General features: G+C 42.7%; 1 protein-coding gene across 3 annotated transcripts in view; it reads left to right on the top strand.

Annotated features, from left to right (window-relative positions):
• Window positions 1-845: 845 nt before the first annotated feature.
• UGT8 (UDP glycosyltransferase 8) overlaps window positions 846-18,541 on the top strand; it is an 83,136-nt gene continuing 65,440 nt past the window's right edge. For 2 of the 3 annotated variants that reach the window (XM_050944430.1, XM_050944432.1), the window contains exon 1: window positions 846-1,438. The gene's annotated coding sequence lies outside the window, so the exon portion shown is untranslated. Of the gene's footprint in view, window positions 1,439-1,746; window positions 1,834-18,541 lie in introns of those variants that run through there. The other variant, XM_050944431.1, reaches the window with a different exon arrangement.

The raw sequence follows: 18,541 nt of genomic DNA on the forward strand, positions 1-18,541 counted from the left end.
TTCACCTTATTATCCTTATCTTGAAAATACCCACAGCTAAATCAGATGTATAAAAATTGATTCTAATAAACTTTCATGCTTCAGGACAAAAGCCACCTACTAACTCAAGGTGCTAGGAAGAAACTTCCTCTACATCCATTATTCTGTGATTGTTCACTATAATGTTTCTTGCATCTTCTCTGCAGAATCTGATACTAGCCAATATTGAAGACAAGTACTGGAGTAGATGTACTACTGGTCAGATTCAGAATAGTAATTTCTCTGTTCCTATCTACATTCCTAATTTTTAAAAAATCTTACATGTTTAAGCACCAGTACTTTGAAGCAGAATGCAACCAGCACAACAGCGCCATGAAACAGCATGGTCCACCAGCTAATTGGTTCTGTATCCTAAAATTCAGATAATTCAGGTGCACTAGAACTTGGAATTTTGGGGTGTGGGAGCTGGGGAGGGGAGGATCCAAAAATTGTCCAGCTCCATCAGGATGCAGGTGAAGGAGCCCTGTGTTTTTCATCACTGCTGCACGAGTGATAGGGGGTCTAGGGTTTTATTATTATTTTTTTTAAATATCCTAATTGGTTAGGCTTGTTCATGCAGGAAGTGGAATTTTGGGGACTGGGCTTTATTCCAGAGTAGCAACTGAAAGTCCAGCAGCAATTCTACTCTCCCTTTCAAGTCTTGTTTTCCTAACATAAAAGTTTCCATGTGGCTGATACCTACCTCCTTTTGCTCCAGAGGGCTGCTGGGGGAACGGACAGGCTGATTGGAGAGAGGGAGAGCCAGTCCCGCCTGCTGGAGGCGGGGATAAGGGACTTCCCTGTTGAGAGGTCCCTTCTGTATTGGGAGTCTGGGCAGTGTATGCAACTGGAAGGCGCTTGATCTGGAGAGCAGATCTCACAGTGGGTGAAGAGGGTAAAACATACTCAGTTTGGCTGACAGAACGACCTGGAAGCTGCACCAGCTTCCCCCTCCCAGGAGCAGATCAGTGTGTCAACGTGAAGAGTGTGGACATAGGCTCTAGAGGACATATGTCATTATCAGTCCATGTGCACAGCGTGTGTCAGGGTGTCTGGGGCACAGCGCTGAAGGGAGAGGCGTGGAGGAGGTAGACGGACCTGATGAGGAGTTGAGGGGGGCTGAGTTTGGGTCCCCTTCCCGATCCCCAGATATCAGAGCCAGCAGAGTCCCGCAGGAGACTGAGAGGAGGGGGCAGCCGGGCTCTGCCTGTCCTGGGGAGCAGGAGCGGGCTGTCGGAAGAACCCCCAATTTGTATCAGGCACGGAAGAGGCCTGGGAAGAGTCAGACAACCCACCTCCCCGAGCCCGTTGTTATTCCGTGTGACAACAGCGGCCGGTGAAAGCTGGGCAGCGGGGAACAACCCCCGCTGTCTCCCGCCCAGCACAGAGGCAGCGGCCAGAGGCACAGTCCCGAAGCAAGGTAAGGGGCGGAGGGGCAGGGCTGCAGAAAGACCTGGGTTATGCAGGACATCTATGGGGGGGGGGGGGGGTTGCGGGGTGTCCGCGCGGCACGGTGGGAGTGAGGGTGGGCTGGAGAGGAGCAGAGGGGGGCACACGGGAGAATAGGGGCTTGCACGGTGGGACTGAGGGACAGGTGCGAGGAGGGGAAGGGCAAGAACGGGACAGTCTGCGGAGGCCTCACGAGGCTGGTTAGTGGCGGGAGGGAGGGGGGCGCGCGCGCCTAGTCTGATGCGTCTCTGCAGCCCGCACAACTTCGCTCCGGAGTCCCGCCGTAGCAACCGGGCAGGAGAGCGGGGGTGGCCTCCGTGCGCGCCGGGGTTGCGCTCGGCTCTGCAGCAGCGGCTGGTCACCGAGGTGCGGCGTTTTACTGCAGGTTCAGCCACGGGTATTGGCCCCGAAGCGGGCTGCGAGGGGTAGAGGCAGGAGGCTTTTATCCCTCCTTGTGGACATGCAACCCCCTCAGCCATCATATGGTACGGAGGGGGCGGGGGCACAAAGCCCCTCACCGGGGGTCATGGGCAAGCAAAGAAGGTGACTGGGCTGGGGCCAATGCCCAAGTGGCCCATTGGCGCGGCAGGCAGAGCAGAGGGGCACAGTGGCTCTGGGAGGTGTGCAGATGTGAAACGGGGATTTTCCTGCTGCTGAGTGACTTGTCTCAGCAGAATAAGGGGTAGGGTGAGGGTAGGAAGGAAACTGAAACTGACTTTATTGGCACCAGTGGAATTCCCACTGGAGGATAGGGGGCTGCGCTGGGTGTCTGCACTGGACTCTTGGGGAAGATGCTGGTGGATGCATCTGTGTTGGTCTTGAGGAACCCACAGCAGTGTTAATACAAAGGCAGATGCCAGCTTGCTCCAGGATGGCTAGGCCTGGAGAGCTTGGGGAATAAAGCCTGGGCTAGAAGTAGCTGAGGGGAAAGAAAGGTTCTGCCTCTGTCCCTGACTATGCCTGTTTTATGGCTGCAATAGGGGCCTCCCCTTCATCCTAGTCTTACCCACTAAGGAACAATGTGCATTAGATGAGATTGTGCAGTAGGTCTAGGTTTATAGGAGCTTCAGTTTTATATGATAAAATGTCCCTAATGAGACAATCATGCTCAGTTTGCATTTTAAATTAACATTTGCAGAGGTGGTTTGGCCAGTCACTTTGACAATAAAGGCCAACTATTACTGCTTGATTACATAAAATTAGGCAGCTAAATCCTTATTTGGGGGTCTGCCACAAATATTTAAATGCCTAAACAGATTTAGGTGCCTTTAAGTACCTACAGTTGAACATTTGGCCCTCAGAGAGCGTCTCCTACGTGTGCTGCCCTTTCACTGAATGATAAATTCGGTTTAATCAAAATTGCCTTGCTATTTAATAGAGTTCCAAACAATTATTTGGTTCCTACCTGCCCTACGGCTAAGAAGGTGGCTGAATCTTAGGCTAGGTCTACACTGGGTGGGGGGAGTGTTTTGACCTAAGATACGCAACTTCAGCTACATAAATAGCGTAGCTGAAGTCGGTGTATCTTAGGTCGATTTACTGGGCTGTGAGGACAGCGGTGAGTCGACCGCTGCCGCTTCCCCATCGACTCTGCTTCCGCCTCTCACCGTGGTGGAGGTCCAGAGTTGACGGGGATTGATTTTATTGCATCTACACTAGATGTTAATAATCAATCCCCAGTAGATCAATTGCTACCCGCTGATCTGGCAGGTAGTGTAGACGTACCCTTAGATTGGGAAGGAAAGGTTTTAATGAGTTTTGGTGTCTTAATTTGTATTAGCCAGGATCTTACTTCAGAGCTTAATTGCTTCTTGTGTAAAATGACATTAACATTTAAATGTTGAGATTTAATTAAATATAATTTAATCCATGTGTCCTTGTCATTGTGTTTGGGGGCTGCAAATCTAGAGCAGTGAGGGGATATTTTCCCACCTTTCCTGCAACCCTGAGTGCCTTACAGTGCCTTGCTACTATAGCTCCCAGTCTGAGATGCTCACAGTTAGCAAGAAGCATGCAGGTCACACCCTGAATGTCTATGTGCTTAAATAGCCCTGGTTCAGAAGCTCTAACCCCAGCAACCTGTCTACAGCCCCTCTTTGGCTTCCACTAGCCTTGGTTACAACCAGCATTCCAGCAAGATGATCCAACACATCCCCAAATTTCTCCAAAACTGTATGCCCTGAGTATCCAGCCCTCTCTTGAACAGCTCAGAGATATAATAAAGTTTTTTGATCCTCTAAAGAGGCAAAACAACATCACAAGTTTTCAGCTTAACTGGGACTAAATACACCCTTCCCTTTAACCACAGCACTGAGTTCGTTTATAGTAAAATGAAAAATTTATTTACAAAATAAACATGATTAAGTGAGTTCAAGTATAAGGAATGAAGATAGAAATAATCAGAAGTAAAACCAAAATAAAATAGTCTTTATAAGTCTAAAACTTAATCTAGAAAGATATAGGCTTTATTCAAAATGGTTTCTCTCATCAGTCATTCTTCTTCCTAGCTATGGCTGACTTTCCCTCAGTCTACAAAAGTACAAGGTGGTGCTTCCCTTTTCTTCTAATGTGAAAGATCTTTATCTAAGCAGGTTTCACATCTATATTTTGTTCCAGAGGCTTCAACTCCCTTTCCCCTCTTGATTGAAGAACCTATCTTTCTCAGTTTGCAAGACATCTGTCTAGTGATGGATGGCAAAGGGACACTGTGTCCTTGCTGATATTTTCCAAAGTTCAATTAATTTTTCTGAAGAGGCAGGATGATCTCATGTGTTTCTTTCCTTCCTGTGGGCTTTCCATCCTCCAATATGATTTCTATGTAACTAAGACTTCCATTATTTCTGATTCCACTATGCTTGGAATGTGCCACCGTGCAACATGCCCCCTCATGGCTGGGCATGGTGTAGCAGATCTTTCCTCATCTAGTAGCATATGCTGAGAGCTCCTCCAGCAGTCTCTCTTCTCATGACTCAGCCAGGTCACTTGAAAGTCTCTCCCCTACTGAGGTATCAGTGTCCCAGACAGCAACCTACATGACTCTAGTCCACTAGTATGATGCCTTCTGTCCCTCCAGGGCTTCTTCTCTGGCAGAGTAGTGGCCCAAGTTTTTTAACGAGTCTCAACAGTGAAACTGGAGCTATTACAAAAACAACTTCTGTCTCCTTCCTCAAGCTTCAATCTTTAATCTATCCAGGGTCCTCCACTTCTCTATTCTTCTACGGGCTTAACTTGTTGGAGTCTTGCCTCTACTCTGTCTATCCCAAGGCTGTTGACTGGCCTTTTCTCAGGGCTACTCCAGGAGTTTCCATCACTCCTGCTGAACTATCCTATCAGGGCCCATTCCAAGACGTACATTTCCTCCCAAAGCTCCTCTTCAGTTGAAAGCCTGCCTGGGCTTTTTTCCAGGTCCTGGCCTTTTGTCAGGGCTCATCCCTGGACCATGTTCCACACCAGTAGTTTCTTTGTATCCCTCTGGCTTCCCTTTGCTACTACTCTGAGTACAACTAGTGAGTTCTTCCTTCTATCTTCACCCCCGTCTACTTTGGGCTTCCTCTCTTTGCAGGAACTACTCAGCAGCTTCCCCATGGGACTTCTCTTTAATTAGACCTTCCCCACCTTCCAAGTCCAGTCAGGTATATTAGTTGACCTCGGGCCCACACTAACCTTTTCACCACCAGCATAGGGTAAACACCCCAGCACAGTCCCCTTCCGTGCTCCTCATCTTATTCCCATTTCCTTCTTGAATTCACTTCCCATCCACACAAGCTTACCATGCATAGTCCCCACTGTGGACTTGGAGCACTGGGAGAGCAGAGGGTTCTGATAAGGCCATTTGTTTACCATGTGATCCTCATTTTCTCTTCTTGCCTCTCATGAATTCACTTACCCTCTTATTCCCTTATCATTGTTAAAAGGAAAGGGGGAAGCCAGCATGAGGGCACATTCTTCCTGTACCAGAGAAGAAATGGTCAGGAGACTCCCTGATGGGATACCTCCTCTCTTAGCATGCATAGCTGTTCAGTTGGCATGGAATCTACCCACTTCAGAATCTCCTGCCTGATGAGGCCTCATTTAAATCAGCTATGAGGGAGAGAGAAAGAGCTCTGGAGAAACACAGTACCCCCACTATAGTAGAAGAAGAAGAAGAAGAAGAAAAAAGGAAAGATGTGGGCAGAGGGAAGAATCTCTTCCACAGGGTAGTTTCACTCCTCTGAGTTTGACCCTAGCAGGTTCCTTTTATTTCCTGTTTGTGATTAGTTATAGTGGGATGCTCCTTCTGCCATAGTAATGCAGCTGGATTGCTCTGGATCAATTTGTTAGCCTTCCTGTGAATGCCAGGTGTATGTGGTTATCCCATTACTATAGCTCTCATAAAATCTCTCAGTGACTATATTCTGAAATGTTGTTTGTCACCCTGGAGCAACTTACCCCGCTGCAGGGAACCGCGGAAGACTGTGTCACGGTCTGGCTAGGGTATTTTCGCTTTCTCAGTGACCGGTCACTGTAGGACATGGCACGGCAGTTATAATCCGCTTTTAATTGGTTAGGACCAGTTTGTATGGCCCTTGGCCAAAGGGTGTACGCCGCCTGTGGAAAGTCCTGGCCTTTGGCCAAGGGGCAGACACAGCCTGTGGGAAGTCCCTATTTGCATATGTATGAGTTGCTTTTGGTTTTGTATATATAGCTGCATGGTCTTGGTCCTGCCTTTGGACTCCATACCAGGCCGAGCTTCGGTGTGCTGGGTTCCCCGCCTCTGTGACAGCAACGCCAGGAGTCTCCGTTGCGGGTATGTCACTTTACCTTCATTAAAGCCAATAACTCACAGTGTGTGTGGGCCTCGTTCTTGCAGAGCACCCTGGATAGGCCTGTAGCCTCCCCAAGAACCTTACACCTACTCAGTGAACTTCACCTTACATAACGTTGGGATTTTCCTCACACCTCATTCTGCATCTTGTTTATATTGTATTGCTCCTTGCATAGTAAAAAAAAGTCCAGATTTAGCACCTTTCCACAAATGTGTGTTTAGCTGGGGAAGGCCTCTGTTTGCATTTACCATGCTCCCTTTTCTGTTCTTCTGGCTCCCACCACACTCCTAGCAACTACATGCATTTTTAACTCTCATCACCAGTGGATGGTTACCTCCTGTCTGATGAGGCCTCATTTAAATCAGCCTCCTAGCACTCACAACTCTCCAGGTGAAGTAAGCCAAAGTAACCATTTACACTACTCATTAATTTTTCCATTTCTCCAAATTCTACCTTAACTTACACTTCTGCAGTTCCATTCAAAGCACTGGTCTTCCCTGGGTGTACCAAAGCAGAATTTAGTTCAAAATTGGTGAAGAAAGAGGCTTAAAACTTCAGAATGCTCTACCAAAACTCCTTCAAATCCATCCTATGAAATGTTAGCGAATGTAAAGAGAGCAGCAAACAAAATATTCAATTTGGGTGCTTGAATTAGACAACTAAATTCATATTTAGGTACATAAACAAGTGATTTAAAAAAGTGCTGAGTGCCCACAGCTGTCAGGGGCTTCAAATATTTCTTTACAGATGTAGGTATCTAACCTGAAGCACCCTAGTCTGAAAATATTAGTCAGGAGCTCTATAAGAACACTATTAAACTAGGAGAATATTAGAATTGCAAGTATCTTTTAAAAAACCCACTCTACACATTAAGATAAAAACAAATAGAATGCTAAGAATATTCTGCATATAGTGCATAGGAGTGTCTAAGAAGCCCTGAGTTTCTAAAAAGGGCAATATATATTTGTTTTATTTATTTTAATAGTTATAGTAAATGTTTTACCATGCTGGAAGGCAGAGAGAATGTGTGCTGAATTATCCTGCTGTGTTTGAGGTGTGAGCTAGGGTTCCAAGCAGCTTGGCATCATTATGACTTAAGTGGTTTTAAGAACATGAAGCCGGGGAAACTTTAAGCATCTAAGGAATCTAAGTGCTATAAGGTTAGGGAGCAGCTGAGCAGAGTTTTAAGAGTAAATATCCCCACTTAAAATCATTGTTGGTCATGTGTATTATTTACATTATGCAGGTATTCTAGGTATTTTCCAATACAAAGTGATGGTGACACTTTGTTTAGGTTTTACATCCAAGCTGTCCCCATCAGCCTCCTGCCCTACCAGCTGCAAACTCAGTTATTCTCCTCTTTATATTGGCTCTCTATTCTTGATACAAAAACTTTGTTTTTAAACTAAGTACGCTACATTCATCTCCTCTACGTTTTTCCTCAAAAATTAACCTCCGTGCATCTTCCCAGCCTCAGCTTCAGCATCCTTACATGAGTCTCTCCCGACATTCCACGTTGATCTTCATTCACTGCTGACATCAGAGATTGGCAGGAAGTGTACTGGGGATGTGAAAACATGCTGCTACATCTCCATCAACAATTGGAGTCTTTCTTTTCTGATGTGCAAGCTATATTTCAGAGGGGTACTGTTGGGGCTCCTACTTTATATGTCATTCTGATGTGGGAGCTGAGTCTCCTGGACCAAGTGCCCATGGGATTTACAGTTGCTTAGTCTAGAGTGGGTGAGCAGTAATTAACAATATTACTGTGGCACCCAGTAATTGACTACTATGAACATGAGCTCAATACTGAAACTTGCAAGACAAGGACGCAGTTTCAAAATAACATTTGAATGACAAAAGTCTTCCATTTTTTGAAAAAAATATGCTGCTATGCTCAGTAGATTTTTCCAGAATCCAATAATCTTTTCAGAAAAGAAATATTTAAAAATTCACACAGCCTTAGTCACCACTGCATCAGTCTCTAAAGTCTGCTCTCTTGTCCTGACGACCTAATCAAGCTTGAAATTTCTATATTGCTGTTTATGATAACTAACATGAATGTGCAAACCATAGCATATTATGTATTTCATATAACAAGTACTAACTTTTAGGTACTTCATGTTCATTAGTTTTCATATTTAATACAATACTTTTTTTTTTAATATATGTATGCTTAGATGAAAACTAATGGACATGGTGTACCTTACAAATTAGTACTTGTTATACGAAATATATAATACACTGAGAAGCAATATTTATAGAGGCAGGAAAGCAGGTTTATTCTGAGTAAGGGGCAGTTTCAAATCCAAGCTCTGATAATCAGAAATAAAACTTACAGGAACCTTTTACTTTTACTCTGTCATAGGAAAGTGAGAAGGAGTAAAGTATTAAACTAGTTCTGTTGATTTTTATCCTTCATGCTAAGAAAAGTACCTTTAAGTGTATAAATTCTAAAACAAAGTCAAATCCAGGATGACCAAGCTATAAGATATATCATTTTGAAATGTCCTACAGGATCAGTGATTTAAGGGTTGTGTGAACCAATGCCCTTCAAAAATGGTCTTCTGGAAAAATAGTAACTTACACAAACCTTAATAAATAAAGTTACTTTAATTGATCTGAATTGAACAAGCTTGCCAGCAAGCATAATTAAAACATGTATGCTAATAAAGTTTTATTTCCACTGCAGTATTTGACATACCTGATATATCTTACTTTGCAATTTTAATCATGTGAGTTAGTAAAGTTTGGTCACTTGTTGTAGAATGAAGCAAAACAAAATAATTCTTTATTGCCCTTTTAATGCTTCTAGATGCTTGGCTGTCATATGATGGTGTGAAATGCGGATAGCTTGTACCATGCGGGAGCTAGCTATACTAGAAACAAAATACCAGGGCATCACTTCTCCCCCTAAATGGTTTATTTTAAAATTAAACCCCAGTCTCAGTAAAATAAAATTATTATTGTGTTTTACCAAACCATTGCTGTTTCAAACTCTGTCGTTGATCCTTTCGGTCAAATTCTGCACTATGACCCGTAGAATCCTACTGAAGTATCCAAGAGCACATAGCCTGCATTCTTCTCAGCCCTCTCAAAGACGTAAACAAGTCTTTTAAAATACATCTACTGTTCATCATATTGCACTGTAACTTCTCTTCTCTGCCACTTCCCACAGAGTAGTGCTTCCATGGAAAAACCTATAATTGATGGAAATATTTTAAATAAACTGCAACTTTTGATACTTAAGAAAAAGTTCCTCATTTTATACTGTCATATGCTAGTCTACAGGCTTCAGACATATTTCCTCCCTCCCACCAGAGGGAGACAAAACACTGAGGCTTTAATACAGTATCATCTTCATTACACATGCCACTTTGGTTGTCAGCCTCCGCCCGATGAAGGTCCGTGTAGCCCGTGGGAGTTTAGGTAGGCCTGGTACCCTGTAAGGCTCTGGGGTTTGCCATCTACCCTTGGATTTCCCTATGCTCCCCTTGCGCCTACAGCACAGGCTGCTGGTTCTTTACTTCCCTCTGTGCTTCTGCCTGCGTGGCCCAGGAGTGACTGGGATTGAGCTGCTTCTACGTGCTCCACCCCCCACACACTCCGGGAGCGGCTCAGAGATCTTTGGTTAGAAGTCTCTTCTACCTCTCACTGTTTCCTGATACGGTACTGAGTGTAATACACACTCTCTCTCTGCAGGTAAAAGGCTTTCCTCTTGTCCCCCTCATTTACTCTCATTCCTCCACTTTACCCGGGTGTCTGATAAGCAAATGGTGGTTAATGGTGACTGATTTGTGTGCTCTGTTCGGTTATTAAATTATATTGGTTGTATTTTTGGTAGTAGCGAAGCTTTACAAGAAAAATATTTTGCATGAAGGTGAACATGTTTTGGCATTATTAAGATAGTGGACACTTGATATTATAATAAACTCATTAGCCCTGAACCTATGATCCTCAGTTTCATAAATTGTCCATTGACTTGATTATTAGTTTTACCCTGTGTGAACAGATCCAACTTTAGTAGAACATACCTTTAATCTTTTTGATAGCAGTAGTAGCCCATCTAGGCTGTTCCAGCATTGTCTTCATTCCCTGTAATTCTAGAGCATGAAGTCTCATTTTAAGCATCTGTTTTGGAGAGTTACTCTTATTATGCTAGCAGAAATTATGTATCTCTATTATTATTAAACATTTGTATATTAGGACTATATCATGCTTTAGAAAATTTTGATTCTAAAGTATTTTTAAGGACTTTTCTTAAAACAATGTTTTAGATTACATCAGCACTTTTGGATGCAATTATCCAAGAGAGTTGCATGTTAGAAGTAAGCCCTGACAGTTTTGGAAGAGAAAGAGAAGTTTGTCCCTCTAAGAATAATAATTTCACCACTGGCATGTCCCATCATGGCTGGACACGGTATAACAAGCTCTCCTTGACTACAGCACCCTGTTGCAGCTGCTCTAGTCCTTTAGTGATCTGCCTCATCTCACTACTTGGCCCTCCAGCCAATTCACTTTTTACCCATTGCAGGGTTATAGAGTCCAATGCCCTTCATCAGGTATTCAGCCACAGCTCTGGGCCCCAACATCTTTACACTCATGCATCTCAGGGTTTTCTAGTGTCCTTATCCTTCTGTGTGTGTGCAGGGGGTGGGGAAGGGGGGTCTCATGCCACTTTCTCACAAGGCTGATAGATAAACTTAGGCCTTCCTACTATAGTGCATCCCAGCCTAAAGACCCTTTGGTATGCAGATAAAGTCTATCTACTCAGACCTGCTCCCAACCCTATCACTTATACCTGTTACCAGGCATCCCCCACAGCATCCCCCACATTCACCCCTCTGTCAGAGGTGGGACTCGTGTTTCTCCCTTAGAATCCCTCAACAAATCCCAAACCCAAAATACAAACAAACTAACTCTGCCCTCCTTGAGGTTGACCTTTCATCTCTGTTAAGCATCCCCTGTTCTGTTCAAGGTCTCTGTCTCTTTAGACGTCCAGATTCTTCCCTTTTACCTGGGCTCCTATTCGCAATGGACTACAGAGTTTCTTCCTATTGTCCATCTAGTCTGGGCGTTCTCTCTTTATTCTAACCATACACCTCCTTACCCCGCTGGGGCTCCTCTTTATTTGTCCCTGGCCTACCTCCCAGGTGCAATCAGGTGCCTTAATTGACTCTCCAGTTTCAGATAACCTTTTCATTACCTGTGAACGCTACATAGACTCATAGACTCATAGACTCTAGGACTGGAAGGGACCTCGAGAGGTCATCGAGTCCAGTCCCCTGCCCTCATGGCAGGACCAAATACTGTCTAGACCATCCCTGATAGACATTTATCTAACCTACTCTTAAATATCTCCAGAGATGGAGATTCCACAACTTCCCTAGGCAATCTATTCCAGTGTTTAACTACCCTGACAGTTAGGAACTTTTTCCTAATGTCCAACCTAAATCTCCCTTGCTGCAGTTTAAGCCCATTGCTTCTTGTTCTATCATTGGAGGCTAAGGTGAACAAGTTTTCTCCCTCCTCCTGATGACACCCTTTTAGATACCTGAAAACTGCTATCATGTCCCCTCTCAGTCTTCTCTTTTCCAAACTAAACAAACCCAATTCCTTCAGCCTTCCTTCATAGGTCATGTTCTCAAGACCTTTAATCATTCTTGTTGCTCTTCTCTGGACCCTCTCCAATTTCTCCACATCTTTCTTGAAATGCGGTGCCCAGAACTGGACACAATACTCCAGTTGAGGCCTAACCAGTGCAGAGTAAAGCGGAAGAATGACTTCTCGTGTCTTGTTTACAACACACCTGTTAATGCATCCTAGAATCACGTTTGCTTTTTTTGCAACAGTATCACACTGTTGACTCATATTAAGCTTGTGGTCCACTATGACCCCTAGATCTCTTTCTGCCATACTCCTTCCTAGACAGTCTCCTCCCATTCTGTATGTGTGAAACTGATTGTTCCTTCCTAAGTGGAGCACTTTGCATTTATCTTTATTGAACTTCATCCTGTTTACCTCAGACCATTTCTCCAACTTGTCCAGATCATTTTGAATTTTGACCCTGTCCTCCAAAGCAGTTGCAATCCCTCCCAGTTTGGTATCATCTGCAAACTTAATAAGCGTACTTTCTATGCCAACATCTAAATCGTTGATGAAGATATTGAACAGAACCGGTCCCAAAACAGAACCCTGCGGAACCCCACTTGTTATACCTTTCCAGCAGGATTGGGAGCCATTAACAACTACTCTCTGAGTACGGTTATCCAGCCAGTTATGCACCCACCTTATAGTAGCCCCATCTAAATTGTACTTTCCTAGCTTATCTGTAAGAATATCATGCGAGACTGTATCAAATGCCTTACTGAAGTCTAGATATATCACATCCACCGCTTCTCCCTTATCCACAAGGCTCGTTATCCTATCAAAGAATGTTATCAGATTAGTTTGACATGATTTGTTCTTTACAAATCCATGCTGGCTATTCCCTATCACCTTACCACCTTCCAAGTGTTTGCAGATGATTTCTTTGATTACCTGCTCCATTATCTTCCCTGGCACAGAAGTTAAACTAACTGGTCTGTAGTTTCCTGGGTTGTTTTTATTTCCCTTTTTATAGATGGGCACTATATTTGCCCCCTTCCAGTCTTCTGGAATCTCCCCCGTCTCCCATGATTTCCCAAAGATAATAGCTAGAGGCTCAGATACCTCTTCTATTAACTCCTTGAGTATTCTAGGATGCATTTCATCAGGCCCTGGTGACTTGCAGGCATCTAACTTTTCTAAGTGATTTTTTACTTGCTCTTTGCTTATTTTCTCTTCTAAACCTACCCTCTTCCCGTAAGCATTCACTATACTAGACATTCCTTCAGACGTCTCAGTGAAGACCGAAACAAAGAAGTCATTAAGCATCTCTGCCATTTCCAAGTCTCCCGTTACTGTTACCCCCTCCTCATTGAGCAGTGGGCCTACCCTGTCCTTAGTCTTCCTCTTGCTTCGAATGTATTGATAAAAAGTCTTCTTGTTTCCCTTTATTCCCATAGCTAGTTTGAGTTCATTTTGTGCCTTTGCTTTTCTAATCTTGCCTCTGCATTCCTGTGTTATTTGCCTATATTCATCCTTCGTGATCTGCCCTAGTTTCCATTTTTTATATGACGCCTTTTTATTTTGTAGGTCACGCAAGATCTCAAGGGTAAGCCAAGGTGGTCTTTTGCCACATTTTCTATCTTTCCTAACCATTGGAATAACTTGCTTTTGGGCCCTTAATAGCGTCCCTTTGAAAAACTGCCAACCTTCCTCAGTTGTTTTTCCCCTCAGTCTTAATTCCCATGGGACCTTGCCTATCAGCTCTCTGAGCTTACCAAAATCCGCCTTCCTGAAGTCCATTGTCTCTATTCTGCTGTACTCCCTTCTACCCTTACTTAGAATTGCAAATTCTATGATTTCATGATCACTTTCACCCAAGCTTCCTTCTACTTTCAAATTCTCAACATACATACTCCATTATAGCCCCTTTTAAGTAAGGTGCATTTAATACTGATTCTTCTTCATTATTTTCTTCTTCTTTAATGTAAAACTTTGTTTAATCTACCTCTAAATTTGTATTAGATGAAGTCAGGTAAAATCAGGTATATAAACAGCTGTCTACCCCCAAAAACTTCCATAAGTTGTCCTGCAAGCATCTCAAATCTTTATACAAAATCAGCGGACTCCCTCAGTAAATCCCCCTGGCAGTCAGAACAAACCACTCAGTGCTTTGACTGAAGCCATCAGATCTGTTCTCCATTTCCCACCTAGCAAATGTAATATTTTTTATACCATGCTCTCAAACCCTGTATGCTGCTTCCATGGATGGATTGGGGGTGCAGCTGTCATTATTAAAAATGAGATGAATAAAGAGTAAATGCAATATTCTGTCTTCAGCTGTACGTGCAGGGCTCCCATTGACTTCTTAAAAGGCACATTCAGTGACTTGAATAGGAGCTCATAGCTGCAGTCAAGTCCAAAGTTTGTACCTATTCATTTTCATACCTAAAAAATTACAAGACAGAATAATACACTATTTCAGTAATCCATAACAAGATACATGATATGAAAACCTTAATATAAATCCATATGTCTGCTGTAGTTGCTGTAGGATCTTTCTCCCCCACGCTGCACAATGCATTATTTCTACACTCCAAGGTTTTGTGGGTCTGTAGACCTTTGGTACTGTCATCCCTGTTAGAACTCCACTGGCTGCAGTAGAATGACATGAGAGTGGCTCATTTTCTTAACACTTCCGTAGCAAATTTGTTTCTTACCCCAAATTGCAGATTCCTAACTTTCTCTTTAAAGGCCACTCTCAGTGGTTCTGACTGAATTTAGTGCTCACAAAAAATACTGGAGTGACTAAAGTGATTTACCTGTAGAACATATAGAACACAGACAGCATGATGTGCAGATGATAGCTTGCAGGTAGAGCAGTCCAGCTGCACTTACTCAGTTGCAGTATCTTGCCTTCCCTCATATCTGACCTGGTGGGACCACCTTTAATGGCAAGACAGTAAGTCAGCCTCCCTGTTCATTCAGTCATTTTCCTTTCTTCTAAGACTGGTGATGTGTGGTCTAATTAATGCTAATTGGGTGGCATTGCCTTGTAACACTCCCAATATGAGTGCTGCATGACTGACATTAAAACTAACCCTCCCCCCAAACATACTTTACAATTCTTTGATTTTTTTCCCCAAAGGTATTTTGTTTGGAATAAAAAAGTAAGTCCTTTTCTTCTTTTCTGTTCATTTCCCTCTTTTTGATGTCCTCTGCATGATGTACATGGCTTATAACCTTCTGAAATGTCACCTGCTTTCTGTTTGACTACTGCACCTAACCTTTGGCTTGGAATGCAGGCATATGATTTCCTTAAGTGCCTCTATAAAGCCATTCTGTCAGTAATATAGTGCAGAATTCAGGGTGTGTCAGAATTATTGTCCAATAAACCACACAAACTCTTCAGACCAACTTCAAACCAGGATGTAAGTGGGTGCACCTCTGCTTAAGTCAGTGGAATTGGGCCAAGTCTGAACTTGGCCTGTCACCCACAATTCTAAGGTATTTGAGGTACGATAAAATGACTGGCATCCTGCCATTACTTCAGTTCAGCAGTTTTAACTATGGTAATGACCTTCAGTAATGACCTTCACGTTGTTTCTGATGTTTAAAAATACAAAAAGAAAACACATTTTTAAAACATATAAGCCTATAAAGGCCTGACCTATATTTCCTTAATAAAGTGGTGCTTAATGAGAGTTTAGCCTAAGTTGCCTCATTCAGCCAAAATTCCTGTTGACATCTGTGGGAGTTTGACCAGAGTAGAGAGAGTGCAGAATTGGGCCTTTGATGAAACTTGTGAAATTGAAATCCACTTCAACCTTTTTTAAAATTTCTTGTTCTACTGCTCTGTTTAAAACTGATTTCTGTATTCATCTCCCTGTCTCATTTTTGAATTCATTGATTTGTTTTGTTTTCATTTCTTTTCCATTTTCAAATTTAAACTCTAGCAGTATAAATATTATTATTACTAGTAGTCATAATAACAAGAATAATACCTAGCTCTTATATAGCACTTTTCATCAGTGCTTTCCGAAAGAGCTCAGTAGCATTCTCATCAACATTATTAGCAGCTTTCAGTCCCTAGCTGAACATTTCACCTATGATCTGGTTTATAGTGTGATAAATATGCTCTAGTATATAGTACTTCCCTAAGCAGCATTTACTGTCATTGGTCATAGAAAGTGGGTCTGCCAGTAGTGATGACATCATACTGCTTACAGTTTTATTTTTTGTAGCATGAAGGGTGACCTCTGATGGCAGCACTAAGAGATACATTTACTGATGTTGATTCTGATTGTGTGTGCCCATTGGGTAATACAAAACAGTCTGACCTGCAATACTCCAGCCCTGGGCCGGTCTTAAGCAAATGTTATAACACATACCAAATTATATGATGAAGATCCACTCTCTATGTTTGGAAATTACAGATTTACAATCTTGTAATGATATGTATGTATGTGGTTGAGAAAAACTTAAGTCTAATCAACACATTAATGATTAACTCAGTTGCCCATCAATACTATTTGTCCCTTCCGATCTGCTCTAAATCAGGGAATATAATATGATTTCATTCCAGTTTAATATTTTAAATAAAAAGCCCCAAAAGATTTTAACAGCTCCACAAACACAATTTATATTCCTTGCTCTGAAGTTTTGATTTTATTTAGGAGATTATAGGGTAATGAGAAAAAACAACATTGCAGGTGGGTAGAAAGATTCAAATGGTTAAATCTCTCAGAGCTTTTCCAAAGCAGTGGCTGTAATTTGCAACCTACCTAAGTCTCCATTTTTTCTGTATTGTAACTGAATAGTATCTTGTGATACATATCCACTAGCTTTGAGAAGAGCCTAATTCATTGTTAATCAGGATTTGAATTCAGATCTCTAGGGGCGAAAATCTAGTTTATTAATCTGATGCTTTTCTGAGCTCCTTTATATGCTCTGGTATTTGTTAAGTTGTAGCAAGTAACTCAAAATCTTTTTGTAGGGTGATGAGAGATCTACGGCTAGAAAGATTGCTCATTTGCTGCCATTGCATCCCTGCTGCTTAATATGAAGGGCACCGTTTAATCCATGGTTTCACGTCTTGCTGGCAAGATTTAAAAAATAAACAAAAAAATTAGTGTGTTTTAAAGAGTGAATATGAGTGGATAGAAGGTAGTGGCATTAATATTAACAATGCTTTCCCTATTTTGCCTGCTGGTAAAAATTACAAGCAGGCCACTTTTAGTTCAATCAAAACATTGCTTTTTTTGCCCTATTGACTTCTCTGGGAGTTTACCCAGAAGTGCAAGAACAGGATCTAAAGTCTAGATTTTGCAAGATGCTCTACGGAGCTGGACCTCTGTGATGATGTCAAGCCTGACTGATTTCAGTGGGGCTCTACACAGCTGAAAGGGGCCTCTGTGGATCAAGCTGTAAGTCTGGAGGTTGAGTTTGATTTCAAGTGGATTGAAGAACAGTGAAATTGTTATTGCAATTCTAGCTCCTGCTTTATCCGTTTTGGGAAGGGGAGAGGTTTGGAGTAGTGTGTTTTGGGCTTTTTTTTTTAATAATTTCAAAAAGTCATTGTTTTTAGCATTTTGTTATAAAGGAAATGTATTCAGAAATCCAGGAATTCTTCAGGTCTACAGAAAAAATGTGTTCATCTACTGGTCGTCTATGCTTGTGCTTAGTTTGCTTTAGCAGACCATTAAGATCTTCACATTCTTTATGTGTAGTAGTTAGAATGGGTTTAATGTTTAACCTTTTGATTATTGCAATATTTAACTTTCTCTTCCCACACCCCCTTATGCAAAGCACTTAGTTACAAATACTAGTCCAATTTCAAAAAAACCCCCAAAACTATTGGTTTCTTGCTTCTTTTTGGCTCAGGGCAGTAAGGGTTTAAATTCAGTGCTAGGTTTCTGAATAACTTTAATTTAAAAAAAAACTATCAATCTTCTGGTTTACAGGGATATTGACAATCTGTTTAGGCCCACAAATTTTTCTTATTTTACTGAAAGCAAATTCTAGGAAAAATCTTGGAAAGGAAATCTTTTATTTTAAATAATTATAAAAATGAATTTGAAGGAAAATGTGTTTACCTTCATGGCCTTTTAATTAAGAGCAGAAATATTAGTGACTTGTTTGGGTTTTGTGTGTGTGCCTATTTTCTGCTGTATTCAGCAGCCTAGCATAACAGCCTGTTGACATTTAGATCAAATCTGCTTTGTTGGTCAGATAAGTTAACTTTTGAGAAAGAGGCATAGGCTAATGGCCTGAGGATGATAGGGTTGCCAGGCATCTGGTTTTTAACTGGAATGCCTGGTTGAAAAGGGACGCTGGTGGTTCCAGTCAGCACAGCTAACCAGGCCACTAAAAATCTCAATCTGATTGGCTCTGTGCTGCTCCTGGAAGTGGCCAGACTGTCCCTCCAGCTCCTAGGTGCAGGGGCGGTCAGCCCATAGCACAGGCGTGTCCTGAGCACCAGCTCTACAGCTCCCATTGGCTGGGAACTGCAGCCAATGGGAGCTGTGGGAGCAGCGCCTGTGGACGGGGACAGCATGCGGAGCCCCCTGGCCACCACTGCACCTAGGAAACAGAGGGAAATGCCAGCCGCTTCTGGGAGCCACCTGAGGTAAACGCCGACTGGAGCCCGCACTCCCTCCCGCACCCCAGCCCCTCACTCTGAA

This window comes from Gopherus flavomarginatus, chromosome 3, assembly GCF_025201925.1.
Source record: "Gopherus flavomarginatus isolate rGopFla2 chromosome 3, rGopFla2.mat.asm, whole genome shotgun sequence".
Lineage (NCBI taxonomy): Eukaryota > Metazoa > Chordata > Testudines > Testudinidae > Gopherus > Gopherus flavomarginatus.